This window comes from Peromyscus maniculatus, chromosome 1 (genome assembly GCF_049852395.1).
Source record: "Peromyscus maniculatus bairdii isolate BWxNUB_F1_BW_parent chromosome 1, HU_Pman_BW_mat_3.1, whole genome shotgun sequence".
Lineage (NCBI taxonomy): Eukaryota > Metazoa > Chordata > Mammalia > Rodentia > Cricetidae > Peromyscus > Peromyscus maniculatus.
The window spans coordinates 35,664,188-35,670,187 of record NC_134852.1 but is presented as its reverse complement, the minus strand read 5'-3'; positions in this window follow the sequence as shown (position 1 = coordinate 35,670,187).

Here is a 6,000-nt window from a genome sequence, read left to right as displayed (position 1 = left end):
ATTTCTTTCTTTAGGTTAGGAAAGTTTTGTTCTATGATTTTGTTGAATATATTTTCTGTGCCTTTGAGTTGGTATTCTTCTCCTTCTTCTATCCCTATTATTCTTAGGTTTGGTCTTTTCATGGTGTCCCAAATTTCCTGGATGTTTTGTGTTATGACTTTTTTGTCTTTAGTGTTTTCTTTGACTGATGAATCTATTTTCTCTATTGTGTCTTCAGTGTCAGAGATTCTCTGTTCCATCTCTTGCAATCGGTTGGTTATGCTTGTTTCTGTAGTTCCTGTTTGTTTAGTCAGAATTTCTATTTCCAGCATTCCCTCAGCATGTGTTTTCTTTATTGTCTCAAATTCATTTTTCAGATCTTGGAATGTTTCTTTCATCTGTTTAATTGCTTTTTCTTGGCTTTCTTTGATTTCTTACCATATTTTGTTCGTTTTTTCTTCCATTTCTTTAAGGGAGTTTTTTATTTCCTCTTTAAGGGAGTTTTTCATTACCTCTTTAAGGGAATGTTTTATTTCTTCTTTAAGGGCCTCTATCATCTTCTTAAAGTCGTTTTTTAGGGTTGATTTCTTCTGTTTCTTCTGTCATGGTATGTTCAGGTCTTGCAGGTGTAGAGTCACTAGGTTCTGATGTTGCCATATAGGTCTTTATGTTGTTGCCTGTATTTTTGCACTGGCGTCTACTCATGTCTTCCTCTGCTCAGTGCAGGTGGTGTCTGTGTCTGAGAGTGCCTCCCTTGTTCTAATTTTTAGTCTTGGTTCAGTAGGAGTTCTTGGTTAAATTGGTGCTATTGGGCTGTTTCTTCAGGGGCAGCTGATCTCAGTCAGTGAAGTATATACTTATGATTCTGGTGATCTGGTTTGGTGGCTGGGCAGCGCCTTCTTCTGTGTTCTCGGGTCACATTTTGTTCATTCGTTAACTCCTCAGCTGATCTTGTTTCTTCAGACATCAAACTGTAGGGATCTGAATCCTCTCCTGGATGCATTTTAGCTGAGCGGGGTGGTCTCACCAATACCTCCAAGTTGTTGGGTTTTGCAGGATCAGCAGCTGGGCTCTGGGTTGTCCTCAGACGGAGTGTTCAGATTTGTTCTGGTTCCGTCCCATGGAGATAGCTTCTTCCCTGGGTGTTGGGATTAAAGTCATCCCTGTTCCAAGCTCTTGATTAAGAGCTTGTTTTCACTAGCTCTTCAGCAGGTAATAGCTCAGTTTCTGGTCTTTATTGCAACTGTGTTTCGGCCACTGCCTGCTCAGCCTGCCTTCCTCTGCACCGGGCTTGTCTGCCTCTGCCCAGCCTTCCTGCCTCTGCGGGCTGCCACCGGGCCTGTCTACCTCTGAGGGCCGCCCCCGGGTCTACCTGCCCCTGCTGGCCGCCGCCGGGTCTACCTGCCTCTGCGGACTACCACCAGGCCTATCTGCCTCTGTGGGCTTCAGCCGGGCCTGTCTGTCTCTGCCGGCCGCCGCCGCGCCTGTCTGTCTCTGCTGGCCGCCGCCAGGCCTGTATGTTTCTGCCGGCCGCTGCTGCACCTGTCTACATCTGCGGGCCACCGCTCGGCCTGTATGTCTCTGCCGGCTGCCACTGGTTTAGGATTTATTCTGTCTCTTATGTAGTTTCTTGACTTGAATGCTTAACTTTTTAAAACTATGTCAATTACTCATGTACTGGGGACAGTGCTTTTATATTTGGGGCTAAAGTGCCAACAAAAACAAGGTTCCATTCAAAATGGTCTTGACTTCCTGCTTTCACTGAAGGGTATTATAACTGAGTCCAGCATCAGTTACACCACACAACTTGAATTCTGTTGACATTATTATGCTTTTCACTCAGAATTTCAATTTTTGCTAATGTTTGACCCAGTATGTAGTAGGTAGCTGTTCCAGCTTTGACCTGGAAGTACTACCCCCATTGAGGCTTCCGGTAACTGTCATGCCTATGAGGCGGGCCTGAGATGGGAGTCCTTAAGACCCGAGATCTGGATGTATGGCTCTCTTGGTTCCTGGACCCTGGATGCTGGATGTAGACCGAGCAGAGTTCTCGAGAGAACACCACTAGACTGCACTTCACCTCTCCTGGACCCTGTAATCTATCTCTTTACTTGTAAGTTACCCCACAAAATAAGCCTCCCTTTTAAGTATGTGGAGTTGCCTTAATACTCCCACCAGTACCAGTATTTAAGTATCCATATGTATAAATATTTGGAAGTAATAGAATCTCCATGTAGATTACTTATGCACAACAAACTAGACCTTTCCTTTCAGTGGACCTCTGGCAGTCACCACTTTACCCAAATGACCAAGCTTAATTTTATCGATAATGTGATAGCTGCCACCTAAACATTTCTGGACATGGTGCAACAAGATACACAATCTGCAATGACAAGATTGCTTTTGGTAAGATTGCCATTTTTACTATTAATCCTACCTATGTGTGAACATGGGAGATCTTTCCATTTTTCTGGTATCTTCTTCAATTTCTTTCTTCAAAGACTTAAAGTTCTTGTCATATAGATCTTTTATTTGTTTAATTAGAGTTACCCCCAAGATATTTTATATTATCAGTGGCTATTGTAAAGGTGATGTTTCTGTAATTTCTTTCTCAGTTTATTTATTATTTATATATATAGGAGGGTAACTGGTTTTTTTTATTCTTTTGCTGTGTTTGGGTGAAATGTTCTATAGATGTCTGTTAAGTCCATTTGAGTCGTAACATCTGTCAGTTCCCTTACTTCTCTGTTAAGTTTCTGTCTTGCAGACCTGTCCATTGGTGAGAGTGGGGTGTTGAAGTCTCTCACTATTAATGTATGGGGTTTGATATGTGATTTAAGCTTTATTAATGTTTCTTTTACAAATGTGGATGCCCTTGTATTTGGGACATAAATGTTCAGAATTGAGACTTTATCTTGATGAATTTTTTTCTGTGAGGAATATGAAATGTCCTTCTCCATCTCTTGTGAGTAATTTTAAGTTTGAAGTCTATTTTGTTACGTTTTAGGATAACTATACCAGCTTGCTTCTTAGGTCCATTTTATTGGAAAATCTTCCCAACCCTTTATTCTGAGGTAATATCTTTGAAGTTGAGCTGTGTTTCCTGTATGCAGTAGAAGGATAGATCCTGTTTTTTTATCCATTCTGTTAGCCTGTGTCTTTTTGTAGGTGAATTGAGTCCATTGATACATTGATATTAATGACCAGTGATTGTTAATGCCTAATATTTTATTGGTTTTGTTGGTGGTGGTGGTAATGTGTGTATTTTCCTTCTTTGGGTTTTGCTGGTATAAGATTATCTATTGCCAGTATTTTCATGGGTGGAGCTAACTTCCTTGGGTTGGAGTTTTCCTTCTGGTACTTTCTATCAGGCTGGATTTGTGGATAGGTATTGTTTAAAATTGTTTTTGTCATGGAATATCTTGTTTTCTCTGTCTATGGTGATTGAAAATTTTGTTGGGTATAGTAGTCTGAGCTAGCATCTGTGGTCTCTTAGTGTCTGCAAAATATCTGTCCTTCTGGCTTTCAGAGTCTCCATTGAGAAATCAGGTATCTGATAGGCCTGCCCTTATATGTTACTTCACCTTTTTCCTTTGCAATGCTTAATATTCATTCTTTATTCTGGATGCTTAATGTTTTGATTATTATGTGGTGAGGAGACTTTTTTTCTGATCCAGTCTGTAAGCTTCTTGTTTCTTCACAGGCATGTCCTTCTTTAGTTTGGAAAATTTTTCTTCTGTGATTTTGTTGAATATATTTTCTGTGCCTTTGAGCTGGTATTCTTCTCCTTCTTCTATCCCTATTATTCTTAGATTTGGTCTTTTCATGGTGTTCCAATTTTCCTAGATGTTATGTATTAAGAATTTTTTGGATTTACCATTTTCTTTCACTGATGAATCTATTTCCTCTATTGTATCTTCAACACTTTAGATTCTCTCTTCCATCTCTTGAATTCTGCTGGAGATTCTTGCATCTGCAGTTCCTTTTCACTTACCCAGATTTTTTTTTTAATATTTTATTTATTTATTATGTATACAGAAGAGGGCGCCAGATCTCATTACAGATGGTTGTGAGCCACCATGTGGGTGCTGGGAATTGAACTCGGAACCTCTGGAAGAGCAGCTGGTGCTCTTAACCTCTGAGCCATCTCTCCAGTCCCCCGGTACCCAGATTTTTAATTTTCAGAATTCCCTTGGTTTGTGTTTTCTTTATTACATCTATTTCAATTTTCAAGTCTTGAACTGTTTTCTTTACCTGTTTGATTGTTTTTTTTTCTTGGCTTTCTTGGCTTTCTCTAAGGGGTTTATTGATTTATTTCTTCCAAATTTTGTTTGTCTTTTCCTCTTTAAGGGCCTCTATCATCTTCATAAGGTTATTTTTAAGGTTGTTTTCTTCTGCCTCATCTGCACTGGGATGTTCAGGTCTTGCTGTTGTAGTTCCACTGGGTTCTGGTGGCACAATATTGCCCTTTACATTGTTGAATGTATTCTTACACGGGATGTACCCATCTCTTCTTACAACTGGTGTAGGTGGTGCTTGTGCCTATAAGATCTGCTGATGTTGCCAGAGAGTGCTGTTCACAGGGAGGAACTGGGGTAAGTGTGGTTGGGCAAAGAGGGGGTCTTGTGTGGAAGGAGTCCAGTGGGTGGCAGCAGTGGTGGTGCAGCTGCCTGCAGGTCTCTCATCTGCTGGCCTGCTGCTGCGGTCTGCACCAGAGTTGGGGCTGAGATGGGAGGAGGAGGAACACTGCCTCTGCCCTGTGTTATTAAAACATCTTAAATGCCATATTCTGTAGATCTCTGAAGTGTTTGAAGATAACATGTCTATCTAAAATATATTTCTGTTTGACCTTGAAAACATACCTAATATGACTACAAGTTTGATTGTAATAAGTGACTAACTATTAACTTGTATTTCTTTATATCCCAATTAGTTGATAATAATAATTTGCAAGGACTAGTAATTTGCATTACATTGTTAAATGAACTGTATAGATACAATACCTTGAACAAGATTAAAAATATATAGTATTTTCTAACAAATCAATCTCAAATTTGTATCAATATACAAAATTTGTATATAATATACAAAAATCCAATCCAATGTAAAATATTTAAGACTAATAGTTGCTTTTTAACATTAGATTCAGAAATTTACATTTTTATCTTATCACACCCATATCCTCCCCTTTCTCTTTCAGAGTAGATTCAATAATCTACCTCTTATCTATATCCTTTTTTCTTCTCTTTTTTTTCAAACAAGAACCCTGAATCTAATTTCCTTTCTTTAGATTTTTTTTTCCTGAACATTCACAATTAACAACTTGTAAACAACCATCCTAAACAATCACAACTATCGATACATAACCCACTGAATGACCAAAAACCACCCAACCCCACCTCTTGGGAATGTGGGCATCATGCTCTTAAAATTACTTCCTGCTGTCTGGGGGTGAAAGCATTTTTAGGGGATCCTGAAAAGAAATTTTTGGATTAAATGTCAAGTCCTGGGGGAGACAGCTGTATCATTTATTGTCAGGTCTCTGCATAATGGGAAAGTGCAGGGCTTGTCTCAACTCCTTGCTTGAATAGTCTGTGAGGCTGGATCATCTTGAAATTGTCCTGAGCAGTTCGTAATCCAGAGCTGATCTTTAGGTTGTGTTCATCAGCTTAATGGCATTATCATAGACCATGTGGAATCATCATTGTGGGATCCAAAAATCTTTTTAGAGACTTCAAAGATCGGATTGGATCAGATTATTCCTTTTCTTGGTAATTTTTCCAGGTAGTTCTTTCTTCTTTGATGATTATTCATCCAAAGGTCTTTAAATTCCTCAAGATGGTTGTTTTTATTTTCCTGAAAAGACAAAACCAAAACCCTTCCCCAACCCTAACTTTGGGGAGTTGATTCATGGTTTCTCTTTAAATTTTTGTTTGATTTTCTAAAGCTGTTCTATCATCCAGAGCAGTCTGGGTTTTTGTTTTTTTTTTTTTTTACAATAGGCATTGGGTACTTTAATTG